Source organism: Anabrus simplex, chromosome X, assembly GCF_040414725.1.
Source record: "Anabrus simplex isolate iqAnaSimp1 chromosome X, ASM4041472v1, whole genome shotgun sequence".
NCBI classification, from domain to species: Eukaryota; Metazoa; Arthropoda; class Insecta; order Orthoptera; family Tettigoniidae; genus Anabrus; species Anabrus simplex.
In genome coordinates this window covers 124449941-124464998 of record NC_090279.1, presented here as the reverse complement: position 1 = coordinate 124464998, position 15058 = coordinate 124449941, and positions in this window count along the sequence as shown.

Genomic DNA, 15058 nt, shown 5'->3' with positions numbered 1-15058 from the left:
ATACTCCGGTGTGATTAGCACCTCAGACAAGGAAGGTAAATCGTGTTTTGATGTATTAGGTGTTTCAGGAACAACATCTGTAGTTAAAACTTAACTCGCTTACACGGTTAAGAGACGTCAAGATCATCATCTTCGTCCTTGCACTGCTTCTCTTCATCCTCATCTTGCTTCTCTTTTTTTTTCTTTTTCTTCTTATTATTCAGGCTCCTCTTCTGGCTTCTCGTTGTTTTTTAGATACTTTCATAGTACCACAACTTGAAGCAGACTCAGAAGATGATGTAGAATTAAAAATTAGTTTTAGTGTTGCACGGAATTGTGTTTTCAAAAAGAAATCAGTGTCTGCTTGAATACGTTTAAGCTCTTTAAATTTACGTCGAATATTGTTTGGTTCATGGGTAATTGCGTGGATAATCTCTTAACTTGATGTGGACATGATGTCGGTTTTAGATCAAACGCAGTGTGTAGCCGCTGTCTTGATGCTTATAAAATGATAAAAGTCCATGCGATACCGTCCGCGATGATCATTACTCTCTTTGTCATGAACTCAGAAGCCGTAACGTTGCGATGACCAACACGTAGCGCGTAGTGGTTCAAAGTCATTGAATGTAATATCAGTGTTAACACGATCGTCATACACATGTCGCATGGTGAGTTCATCTTGTCTAAAGAGCACAATAATATTAGCGTTGTCACGTATCTACTGCTTAGGCACACGAGAATAGGTTTGACATAAATAAAAGCAATCTACATATATATGACGTCGTTGACTAATGTATACACGAAAACCATCCTGCCGTTCTCTAGTGACATCGTGAAAGATCATAAGGGAAATTGATAGCACATCACCTGGTGGCAATACTTGCTCACGCGCATTTAATTCATAATATCTCAAACTAGCTTTTACGAGATCTTGCACAATCTTGCATAATAAGTTGTAGAATAGTAAACAGTGGTTGATAGAGTGACTTAGCGAAAATGTAAATGTAAATGCCATTTAAAGAGGTAATAAGTGTAAGTAAGGCATTTGTCTAGCCGCATCCCGATGGCCCAGTTATGAGCATCGGACTGTAGAAGGAAATAATGCTTCATGAGGAATCTGTGTAGGTGTAGCAGAACTCGGTAGCAGATGTGACACTATGTCATTGACAGGTACGGTAATGTGTCTTGCTGCCTTATAGTATAATCTTCATGCTGACTGAATAAAGAAGTGGCACATCACAAGAATACATAACGAATGACGTAACAAGTAACTATCAGTTCGTAAATCGCTGTTGGCAAGAGAAGTCGTGTCGAGAATGGTGAAAAAGGTATCCTGATATTATGAATAAAACTGACATTGTTGGATGGAAAGAAGTTGTATAGCCTGCGGCAAAAGCTACACGAGGAGAACACAATCTATGAGTACCTATTACTAAAGAGTAGTATAATTGGAGAGTTCGGGCACCTCCTCCCGCGGGAAATTTGAATTCTGGCGGGAAATTTGAATTTTGGCGGGAAATTTGAATTTTGGCGGGATATTTGAATTCTGGAGGGAAATATGAATTTTGGCGCGAGATTTGAATTTGTAAACAAAGCCACGTGCTTTTTGACAGCTGTCATCGACAACAACACATCGCTAACCTCACTGCTGCCATCTTGACGGGCCTAAACCTCAGTAGTGCCAACTTAACCTAACTAGCGCGAGGTAAACAAAGCCACGTGTTTTTTTGACAGCAACGTGCTTTTCGACAGACAACAACGCATCGCTAACATCAGTACTGCCATCTTGACGGGCCTAAACCTCAGTAGTGCCAACTTAACCTAACTAGCGCGAGGTAAACAAAGCCACGTGATTTTTGACAGCCACGTGCTTTTTTGACAGCTGTCACTTAACCTAACTAGCGCGAGGTAAACAAAGCCACGTGTTTTTTGACAGCCACGTGCTTTTTGACAGACAACAACGCATCGCTAACCTCAGTACTGCCATCTTGATGGGCCTAAACCTCAGTAGTTCCAACTTAACCTAACTAGCGCAAGATAAACACATCCACGTGTTTTTGACAGCCACGTGCTTTTTTGACAGCTGTCATCCGCCATCTTTAAACTACAGAGCACTGTACTGCCCTCTTTATCGCAGTAGCTGCAAATTCGTCACCTGTCATCCGCAGTGCTGCCATCTTGACGGGTCTAAACCTTAGTGCTACCAACCTAACCTAACTAGCTCGAGGTAAACAAAGCCACGTGCAGCTGTCATCCGCCATCTTTAATCTATAGAGCACAGTGCTGTTCTCTTTAGCTACTTACCTTTGAAATGTGGTGGCGGATAATTTGAAAAATGCTTTTTGACAGCAGCCATCTTTGAGCACCGTGCTGCCCTCTTTAGCTACTTACCTTTGAAATGTGGTGGCGGTAAATTCCACGTGCTTTACAAACCTATATGCTTTTCTGACAGCTGTCATCCGCCATCTTTAATCCAGAGAGAACAGTGCTGCAATCTTTAGTTGAAATGTGGTGGCGGCAAATTCCACGTGCTCTTGTTTGGAAACAAATCAACATGCTTTTTTGACAGCTGTCGACCGCCATCTTTAATCACCGTGCTGCCCTCTTTAGCTACTTACCTTTGAAATGAGGTGGCGTTAAATTCCACGTGCTTTACAAACCTATATGCTTTTCTGACAGCTGTCATCCGCCATCTTTAATCCAGAGAGAACAGTGCTGCCCTCTATGTGGAGGCGGCAAATTCCACGTGCTCTTGTTTGGAAACAAAGCCATGTGCATTTTGGACAGCTGTCATCCGCCATCTTTAATCAACAGAGCACCGTGCTGCTATCATGCAAGCAATTTCGTCAGTTGTCATCCGCCATCTTTAATCCACAGAACAACGTGCTGCCCTCTTTATGGCTACTACCTTAAGCACGTATTAGCGGGCAATTTGAAAAGTTCTGTTAGCTATCATCCGCCATCTTTAATCAAGAGAGCACCGTGCTGCCATCTTTAGCCAGATACCTTTGAAATGTGGCGGCGGATAATTTGAAAAATGCTTTCTGACAGCAGCTATCTTTGAGCACCGTGCTACCCTCTATGTGGTGGCGGCAAATTCTACATGCTCTTGTTTGGAAACAAACCCAAGCGCTTTTTTTGACAGCCATCATCCGCCATCTTTAAGCAACAGAGTACATTGCTGCCATCTTTGTTGTGGCGGCAAATTCCACGTGCTCTTGTTTGGAAACAAAGCCACATGCTCTTTCGACAGCTGTCACCCGCCATCTTTAACCAACAGAGCACTATGCTGCTATCATGCGGGCAATTTCGTTAGCTGTCATCCACCATCTTTAATGAACAGAGCACCGTGCTGCCCTCATGCGGGGCAATTTCGTTAGCTGTCATCCGCCATCTTTTAATGAACAGAGCACCGTGCTGCTCTCTGTAGTAGCGGGTAATTTGAAAAGTTCTGTTAGCTGTCATCCGCCATCTTTAATCAAGAGAGCACCGTGCTGCCATCTTTAGTTGAACTGTGGTGGCGGCAAATTCCACGTGCTCTTGTTTAGTAAACAAACTCACGCGCTTTTTGTCAGCTGTCATCCGCCATCTTACATCGCAAACCTCAGTGCTACACTCTTTAGTTGAAAAATGGTGGCGGATAATTTAAAAAGAAAAATTCTACAGCAGCCATCTCTCGACGCTAATTGCACAAGATGGTGGCTATACATGACTCCTTAAAGGTGCTTATGCGAGATGATCGCTATACATAGTTTCTTATGAGACTCCCTTGGGATGCTTGCGCAAGATGGCGGTTATACATGGCTCCTTATGAGACACCCTAGGCATGCTTCCGCAAGATGGTGGTTGCTCTCATGAGGCGGCTAAGGGATCCTTGCACAAGATGGCTAGAGACCGCCTAAGGATGCTTGCGCAAGATGGCGCACGCAAGATGGCGGCTATACATAGCTCCTTATGAGACAGCCAGTACTCGATACAACATGTGATCAGAACATTGATTGATGTGTTCAGAACACAAAATAAGTAGAATCGAACACTGTACTCGATGTCGTTAACTTCAACATGTGATTAAAACATCGTTTGGTGTGTTGAGAACACTACATAAGTAGAATCGAACACTGTACAACATGTTAGGGGATACCTTTGTTCTAAGAAGATCAGATTGAAACATAACAAGACTAGAATTGAACACTGCACTCGATACAACATGTGAACAGAACATTGATTGATGTGTTCAGATCACTAAACAAGTAGAACCGAACACAGTACAACATGTTAGGGGATACCTTTGTTCTAAGAAAATTAGATTGAAACATAACAAGACTAGAATCGAACACTGCACTCGAATTAACATGTGATCAGAACATTGATTGATGTGTTCAGATCACTAAACAAGTAGAACCGAACGCTGTACAACATGTTAGGGGATACCTTTGTTCTAAGAAGATCAGATTGAAACATAACAAGAATAGAATTGAACACAGCACTCGATGTCGTTAACCTTAACATGTGATCAGAACATTGATTGATGTGTTCAGATCACTAAACAAGTAGAACCGAACATTGTACAACATGTTAGGGGATACCTTTGTTCTAAGAAGATCAGATTGAAACATAACAAGACTAGAATTGAACACTGCACTCGATGCAACATGTGAACAGAACATTGATTGATGTGTTCACATCACTAAACAAGTAGAACCGAACACTATACAACATGTTAGGGGTACCTTTGTTCTAAGAAAATTAGACTGAAACATAACAAGACTAGAATCGAACACTGCACTCGATGTCGTTAACCTTAACATGTGATCCGATACAACATGTTAGGGGATACCTTTGTTCTAAGAAAATTAGATTGAAACATAGCAAGACTAGAATCGAACACTGTAAGAACATTGTTTGATGTGTTCAGTACAACTTCAATGATTTACCTAGTGTAAAACACACACTGTGCACATATCGCATAGCTATCACGCCTGTCACGAAAATCAAAAACACACTGTGCACATATCGCATAGCTAACTCGGCAACACTTCAAATGATTTGCTTAGTACGAAAATAAAGTAAATCTATACCGCGTAGCTAACTCGTTCATCGCACTGCTAAGACGCTTAGTAATTGCGAATACACTGATATATCTCATACGAAATCATGAAAGCACACTGCGTAGCCAACTCGCTCGGCTCACTCGCTTAGTAATTGCAACACGACTAGAACACTGATACATACACGGATAAGAATGTTCCGAGATACTACATACTTACATGTTTTTTAAGGGGGGTGAAGGATCATAAATTATATGTACACATGTTGTCTCCTCCAAGTTGTAAGATGAAATAGACGCAGTACTGCGAGTTTCCGCTCTAGCTGGCGAACGGAAGTAGCATGATATCTCAGCAAAAAAAATACGCGTGAGCTTGCAAGTCAGACACAATTATGGATACCGCGATTCAAATCCTGGCAACTTATGCCGTCTGGAAGGGCATCCGGCTAGATCATGTAATGACGATCGCGCAGGCCCCTCGCCTAGCATTTGCTATTTTTTTACGGCTTCCAACAGTAGGAGTTCGAACCCGCTATCTTCCGAAGTAGCGAGAATGATTGCGAGTACTGGAGTGTTTGAGGGTGATTCATTTGTCGGATGGAGGCGTTAAGCTGTGTGCAGGCTTCTTCGGTAGGAGTAGGCTATGTGCCGGTACCGGGACATCAAGTTATAAAACCCGCTACAACTGATTTGTCGCGTATACTGCGATTTAAAATCCTAGTCAGGAAGGGTAACCGGTCGTATAAAACTATGGTGTATGATCTAAGAGGCGGGGTGTGCAAAAAAAACAGCATTAAGTAAGGATTGTTGATGGGGGCGTTAAACCTTATGCAGACTCCTTCGAAAATGATTGTGAGTACAAGAGTGTTGAGGGTGATTCATTTGTCGGATGGAGGCAATAAGCCTTGTGTAGGCTTCTTCGGTAGGAGTAGGCTATGTGCCGGTACCGGTACATCTAGTTATAAAACCCGCTACAACAAATTTATCGCGTACACTGCGATTTAAAATCCTAGTCAGAAAGGGTAACCGGTCGTAAAACTATGGTGTATGATCTAAGAGGCGGGGTGTGCAAAAAAGCCAGCATTAGGTAAGGGCTGTTGATAGGGGGCTTTAAACCTTCTGCAGACTCCTTCGAAAATGATTTTGAGTACAAGACGTTGATGGCGATTCATCTGTCGGATGGAGGCAATAAGCCTTGTGCAGGCTTGTGCCGGTACCGGGACATCTAGTTATAAAACCCGCTACAACAAATTTATCGCGCATACTGCGATTTAAAATCCTAGTCAGGAAGGGTAACCGGTCGTAAAACTATGGTGTATGATCTGAGAGGCGGGGTGTGCTAGCACTGTGTGTTTTAACCTCTCCGTACAATCATGATATTTTATGTTAGGAGCTTACACGATGAGTTACAAGTAGCTTATCACCACGCAGTGTCTTCGTTCAAGGTTACTACTACAGCCGGAAGATACGTGTACAATTTCAGCTAACACATGCATTCCGCGGCTCGCTCTGAATGACTGCGCTGATACAACTTCAAAGACTGTGGAACAAAAAAATGTAACCTATAGCCTACAGTTCGGTTTAGTGTGCATGCCTCTCACCCGGTAGCCTCGGGTTCGATTCTCTTGGGATTAAAAATATGCTTTACAGATTGTAAATCACAAGAATTTGTCTTAAGACTAGTTGTCCTTCCTGACGCAAAACTAGCAGTATCTAACCTCTTACATCATACACTATTGTTTTCGACCGGTTGCCCCTCCTGACGACAAAGAACTCGGATTAAGAATCTGTTTTACAACTTCCAACACGAGAATCGGGGATTTACAGCTAGATGCTCTTCTTAGGTTTTAAATCACTGTATCACGAACTATTTTTTTACAGCCGGATGCCCTTCCTGAGGCAAAACTAAGATTTTAAATCGCAAGAATTTGTTTTAAGACTAGTTGCCCTTCCTGACGCAAAACTGGCAGTATCTAGCCTTTTACATCATACACTATTGTTTTCGACCGGTTGCTCTTCCTGACGTCAAAGAACTCGGATTAAGAAACTGTTTTACAACTTCTAACACGAGAATCGCGGATTTACAGCTAGATGCTCTTCTTAGATTTTAAATCGCTGTATCATGAACTATTGTTTTACAGCCGGATGCCCTTCCTGACGCAAAACTAAGATTTTAAATCGCAAGAATTTGTTTTAAGACCAGTTGCCCTTCCTGAAGCAAAACTAGCAGTATCTAGCCTCTTACATCATACACTATTATTTTCGACCGGTTGCCCTTCCTGACGTCAAAGAACTCGGATTAAGAATCTGTTTTACAACTTCTAACACGAGAATCGGGGATTTACAGCTAGATGCTCTTCTTAGATTTTAAATCGCTGTATCACGAACTATTGTTTTACAGCCGGATGCCCTTCCTGACGCAGAACTAAGATTGTAAATCGCAAGAATTTGTTTTAAGACTAGTTGCCCTTCCGGACGCAAAACTAGCAGTATCTAGCCTCTTACATCATGGACTATTGTTTTCGACCGGTTGCCCTTCCTGATGTCAAAGAACTCGGATTAAGAATCTGTTTTACAACTTCTACCGGTTGCCCTTCCTGACGTCAAAGAACTAGGATTAAGAATCTCTTTTACAAATTCTAACACGAGAATCGGGGATTTACAGCTAGATGCTCTTCTTAGATTTTAAATCGCTGTATCACGAACTATTTGTTTACAGCCGGATGCCCTTCCTGACGCAGAACTAAGATTTTAAATCGCAAGAATATGTTTTAAGACTAGTTGCCCTTCCTGACGCAAAACTAGCAATATCTAGCCTCTTACATCATACGCTATTGTTTTCGACCGGTTGCCCTTCCTGACGTCAAAGAACTCGGATTAAGAATCTGTTTTACAACTTCTAACACGAGAATCGGGGATTTACAGCTAGATGCTCTTCTTAGATTTTAAATCGCTGTATCACGAACTATTGTTTTACAGCCGGATGCCCTTCCTGACGCAAAACTATTTTAAATCGCAAGAATTTGTTTTAAGACTAGTTGCCCTTCCTGACGCAAAACTGGCAGTATCCAGCCTCTTACATCATACACTATTGTTTTCGACCGGTTGCCCCTCCTGACGTCAAAGAACTCGGATTAAGAATCTGATTTTCAACTTCTAACACGAGAACCGGGGATTTACAGCTAGATGCTCTTCTTAGATTGTAAATCGCTGTATCACGAACTATTGTTTTACAGCCGGATGCCCTTCCTAACGCAAAACTAAGATTTTAAATCGCAAGAATTTGTTTTAAGACTAGTTGCCCTTCCTGACGCAAAACTCGCAGTATCTAGCCTCTTACATCATACACTATTGTTTTCGACCGGTTGCACTTCCTGACGTCAAAGAACTGGGATTAAGAATCTTTTACAACAAGTTGCTCTTTCTAACATGAGAATCGGGGATTTACAGCTAGATGCTCGCCGGATGCCCTTCCCGACGGCATAAGTTGCCAGGATTTGAATCGCGGTATCCATCATTGTGTCTGACTTGCAAGCTCACGCGTATTTTTTTTTTTTTTTTTTTTTTGCTGAGATATTATGCTACTTCCGTTCGCCAGCTAGAGCGGAAACTCGCAGTACTGCGTCTATTTCATCTTACAACTTGGAGGAGACAACATGTGTACATATAATTTATGATCCTTCACCCCCTTAAAAAACATGTAAGTATGTAGTATCTCGGAACATTCTTATCCGTGTGTGTATCAGTGTTCTAGTCGTGTTGCAATTACTAAGTGAGTGAGCCGAGCGAGTTGGCTACGCAGTGTGCTTTCTTGATTTTCGTATGAGATATATCAGTGTATTTGCAATTACTAAGCGTCTTAGCAGTGCGATGAACGAGTTAGCTACGCGGTATAGATTTTTTATTTTCGTGCTAAGCAAATCATTTGAAGTGTTGCCGAGTTAGCTATGCGATATGTGCACAGTGTGTTTTTGATTTTCGTGATAGGCGAGATAGCTATGCGATATGAGTACAGTGTCTGCTTTACACTAGGTAAATCATTGAAGTTGTACTGAACACATCAAACAATGTTCTTACAGTGTTCGATTCTAGTCTTGCTATGTTTCAATCTAATTTTCTTAGAACAAAGGAATCCCCTAACATGTTGTATCGGATCACATGTTAAGGTTAACGACATCAGTGCAGTGTTCGGTTCTAGTCTTGTTATGTTTCAATCTAATTTTCTTAGAACAAAGATATCCCCTAACATGTTGTACAGTGTTCGGTTCTACTTGTTTAGTGATCTGAACACATCAATCAATGTTCTGTTCACATGTTGCATCGAGTGCAGTGTTCAATTCTAGTCTTGTTATGTTTCAATCTGATCTTCTTAGAACAAAGGTATCCCCTAACATGTTGTACAGTGTTCGGTTCTACTTGTTTAGTGATCTGAACACATCAATCAATGTTCTGATCACATGTTAAGGTTAACGACATCGAGTGCTGTGTTCAATTCTAGTCTTGTTATGTTTCAATCTGATCTTCTTAGAACAAAGGTATCCCCTAACATGTTGTACAGCGTTCGGTTCTACTTGTTTAGTGATCTGAACACATCAATCAATGTTCTGATCACATGTTAATTCAAGTGCAGTGTTCGATTCTAGTCTTGTTATGTTTCAATCTAATTTCCTTAGAACAAAGGTATCCCCTAACATGTTGTACTGTGTTCGGTTCTACTTGTTTAGTGATCTGAACACATCAATCAATGTTCTGTTCACATGTTGTATCGAGTGCAGTGTTCAATTCTAGTCTTGTTATGTTTCAATCTGATCTTCTTAGAACAAAGGTATCCCCTAACATGTTGTACAGCGTTCGATTCTACTTATGTAGTGTTCTCAACACACCAAACAATGTTTTAATCACATGTTGAAGTTAACGACATCGAGTACAGTGTTCGATTCTACTTATTTTGTGTTCTGAACACATAAATCAATGATCTGATCAAATGTTGTATCGAGTACTGGCTGTCTCATAAGGAGCTATGTATAGCCGCCATCTTGCGTGCGCCATCTTGCGCAAGCATCCTTAGGGGTGGGGGCGTCTCTAGCCATCTTGTGCAATGATCCTTAAGCCGCCTCATAAGAGCAACCACCATCTTGCGCAAGCATCCCTAGGGTGTCTCATAAGGAGCCATATATAACCGCCATCTTGCGCAAGCATCCCAAGGGAGTCTCATAAGAAACCATGTATAGCGATCATCTCGCATAAGCACCTTTAAGGAGTCATGTATAGCCACCATCTTGTGCAATTAGCGTCGAGAGATGGCTGCGTTAGAATTTTTCTTTTTAAATTATCCGCCACCATTTTTCAACTAAAGAGTGTAGCACTGAGGTTTGCGATGTAAGATGGCGGATGACAGCTGACAAAAAGCGCGTGAGTTTGTTTACTAAACAAGAGCACGTGGAATTTGCCGCCACCACAGTTCAACTAAAGATGGCAGCACGGTGCTCTCTTGATTAAAGATAGCGGATGACAGCTAACAGAACTTTTCAAATTACCCGCTACTACAGAGAGCAGCATGGTGCTCTGTTCATTAAAAGATGGCGGATGACAGCTAACGAAATTGCCCCGCATGAGGGTAGCACGGTGCTCTGTTCATTAAAGATGGTGGATGACAGCTAACGAAATTGCCCCGCATGAGGGCAGCACGGTGCTCTGTTCATTAGAGATGTCGGATGACAGCTAACGAAATTGCCCACATGATAGCAGCATAGTGCTCTGTTGGTTAAAGATGGCGGGTGACAGCTGTCAAAAGAGCATGTGGCTTTGTTTCCAAACAAGAGCACGTGGAATTTGCCGCCACAACAAAGAGGGCAGCACTGTACTCTGTTGCGTAAAGATGGCGGATGATGGCTGTCAAAAAAAAAGCGCGTGGGTTTGTTTCCAAACAAGAGCATGTAGAATTTGCCGCCACCACATAGAGGGTAGCACGGTGCTCAAAGATAGCTGCTGTCAAAAAGCATTTTTCAAATTATCCGCCACCACATTTAAAGGTATCTAGCTAAAGATGGCAGCATGGTGCTCTCTTGATTAAAGATGGCGGATGATAGCTAACAGAACTTTCCAAATTGCCCGCTACTACGTGCTTAAGGTAGTAGCCGTAAAGAGGGCAGCACGGTGTTCTGTGGATTAAAGATGGCGGATGACAGCTGACGAAATTGCCCGCATGATAGCAGCACGGTGCTCTGTTGATTAAAGATGGTGGATGACAACTGTCAAAAAAAAGCACATGGCATTGTTTCCAAACAAGAGCACGTGGAATTTGCCGCCACCACATAGAGGGCAGCACTGTTCTCTCTGGATTAAAGATGGAGGATTACAGCTGTCAGAAAAGCATATAGGTTTGTAAAGCACGCGGAATTTACCGCCACCACATTTCAAAGGTAAGTAGCTAAATAGGGCAGCACTGTGATTAAAGATGGCGGTTGACAGCTGTCAAAATAGCATGTTGATTTGTTTCCAAACAAGAGCACGGTAATTTGCCGCCACCACATTTCAACTAAAGATTGCAGCACTGTTCTCTCTGGATTAAAGATGGCGGATGACAGCTGTCAGAAAAGCATATAGGTTTGTAAAGCACGTGGAATTTACCGCCACCACATTTCAAAGGTAAGTAGCTAAAGAGGGCAGCACGGTGCTCAAAGATGGCTGCTGTCAAAAAGCATTTTTCAAATTATCCGCCACCACATTTCAAAGGTAAGTAGCTAAAGATAGCAGCACTGTGCTCTATAGATTAAAGATGGCGGATGACAGCTCCACGTGGCTTTGTTTACCTCGAGCTAGTTAGGTTAAGTTGGTAGCACTAAGGTTTAGACCCGTCAAGATGGCAGCACTGCGGATGACAGGTGACGAATTTGCAGCTACTGCGATAAAGTGGGCAGCACAGTGCTCTGTAGTTTAAAGATGGCGGATGACAGCAGTCAAAAAAGCACGTGGCTGTCAAAAAACACGTGGATTTGTTTATCTCGCGCTAGTTAGGTTAAGTTGGCACTACTGAGTTTTAGGCCCGTCAAGATGGCAGTACTGAGGTTAGCGATGCGTTGTTGTCTGTCAAAAAGCACGTGCCTGTCAAGAAACACGTGGCTTTGTTTACCTCGCGCTAGTTAGGTTAAGTGACAGCTGTCAAAAAAGCACGTGGCTGTCAAAAATCACGTGGCTTTGGTTACTTCGCGCTAGTTAGGTTAAGTTGGCACTACTGAGGTTTAGGCCCGTCAAGATGGCAGTACTGAGGTTAGCGATGCGTTGTTGTCTGTCAAAAAGCACGTGGCTGTCAAAAAAACACGTGGCTTTGTTTACCTCGCGCTAGTTAGGTTAAGTTGGCACTACTGAGGTTTAGGCCCGTCAAGATGGCAGCAGTGAGGTTAGCGATGCGTTGTTGTCGATGACAGCTGTCAAAAAGCACTTGGCTTTGTTTACAAATTCAAATCTCGCGCCAAAATTCAAATTTCCCGCCAAAATTCAAATTTCTCGCCAGAATTCAAATTTCCTGCGGGAGGATTCGCCCGAACTCTCCAATTATACTACTCTAAAGCACTACGTGCAGCTAGAGCGAGAAATTCTCGTAAGAGTAAAGCAATGTTTAGCAATCGTGCTCGAATTATTCCTGCACCCAAACGTGGCGGATTCCTTCCAGGGCTGTTTTCTGGACTAACGGGTTTAGGATCCCTGCTAGGTGGTGCCAGTTAACCCTCTACTGCATACTGTTGCCATTAGGCAACAAATAACTTTTCACCTGTGTAAATGGATAAATATTGTATTGTTTTACGTCACACCTTCAACTGTACAATCAATTAAACACTTATCCCAGTGATGCCTGTTTTTTTTACATAACATAAGACAAAATAGCCCTACAACCAAAGGTACTCCTTCCACCCCGTCAACATCCACGCGTACCAACCACCGTTTATTTAACGTGGGCCCTGCCCATCATATTACCACAGGCTTCAGGAGTACCTCTGGCTCAACCTCAAAGACATTACGGTCGTGCAAGTATACTTGCGCCCTGCAATACGTACCCATGGCCATTTCATATCCTAAGGATATGGCAAGCTGGGGACTGGATAGGGTTCTAAAATGCACTATACTCTACAATGATAACACCAAATCAAGGTGGCTTAATGCCAAGCATTAATATATTGAAATTTCCCAAAGTTATTCACTGTACAATATATACATCTATATATACAACTCTTGATGCTAATTTGATCTTGAATTAGGGAACTTCCTATTCCTGCACAACTTTCTCTCTAGCTAAAAGTTCCTAGTTCCCTATTTAGTTCATTCAATACTAGGTAATATTTATCTTCCGAGCGACGGGAGTCTTCTACGACGTCTTCTTTCTTGAAGCCTGAGTTCACTATCACACGTTAGCACACGCTGATACGCTTCTTCCCTTCATTGGTTCCCCAAGAGATACAGTTCTGATTTACACTGTTACTGTCCAAGCTAATCCCCATGTGATTGAGATCATTGGTTGTACTGTAGCCTGTCGATCCGTGGTTACCTCTTTCTAACCAATCGGTCCGGTCTTGTACAGTCTTGTCCCTGTTTCCTTGATAGTAGGATACTTTAGTCCCTGAGTGATGCTTCCCTCTAGCCTCTGCAGTACAGTTAGTGTCTATTAAGTGGGCTCCTCCAGAGGCCTTCACTCCTGTTGAGGAACAGCCAAAGTCTTTAATTGTCACCTCTTATCTTAAGTCTTTACTAGCAGTAGAGACTATGAGCTCCAACTGCCTGTCAGATTCCGGTACGTTCCCCTGGTCGCGTAAGCCTAATATACTTAAAACGGCTTCCTGTATATTCTAGTTAATTTACAGGGTCGCTAATGCGTTCCCTTTACCCTAACACTCTATTACTGGAGCGTTCAGACTTCCTGACGTATTGTCTAAGAGTACTATTATCAATGATAATATTCCTGACTTCGAACATCACTTCAAGTTCTGTTCGCGACCTGACTGGCTCAATGTCCCCACCAGACCTTCAGCTTCCTTCCCAACTACCTCTTCTGACTGTGAGCTATGAACTAACTGATCACCTCTCCGAGTTCTCCCTTAAGTTAATTCAGTCTTTTGCTGTTGCTATGCTCAGCCGAACTTTGAACCCTGCATATTTCTGATTTGTCTTATTCTCATTGGCTGGCAGCATCCCTTCCCTGAGGGAATTCTCAACCTTCTCAATTGTTCCAGAAGGTCGAACCTTGGAATTTTCCCTGTACTACGTGCGGTTTAAGCCGCGCTCTGTCATCCTTGACCATGTACATACAGTGATAAGGAATGACCAATATCCTGTGTTTGTTCAAACATTTCACCACTGCCTGAAAGCTCAGAACTGCATCTCCTTTAGTAATTCCCAATGAATATTTCAATCTCATTTCCTTACACATATAATTATTTCCTCTTGATACCTTAAGTTTTATTTCATTTTCTGACTCAACATTTCTTATATCTACTTTTATTTCTGCATTGTGAGGTCACGGTTCGAATTTATTTTCGAACCGCTTGCTCACGACTTATGACCTGCGGGAGTGCCTGATCAGCGATACGACACCTCCCCCCTTCGGAAAAGAAGTGTGTGCGTCCACATGACGCAGGCACTTCTCTTTGATACTTGTTTGTAATGGACTCTGCTTATAGGATACTCTTATACTCTTGTGCGTGACTTCTTACCTAGGGGTGATTGCACCTGACTGATAGTGTCATCTTCACTTTCCATTTCATGAATGCTGACACGACCTGTGACAGGTCTACTTCTATCGAAATGTACTACTAAGTCATCATCAGAACTTTTAGCTTTAATTTTGCTTTCATTTACAATCTTTTGTGTGAGGCAAATTTTAGTACAACACCCCGAGGTATCTTTCCAACACTTTTATATGTTGGACCTAAATAGAAGGGACAACATTTACAACAAGTTAAAATTCCTATCATTATTATTATGGCTATCACTGTCCATACTATAATCTTGTAAATATTTAAATGTGAATACAAGTGATTA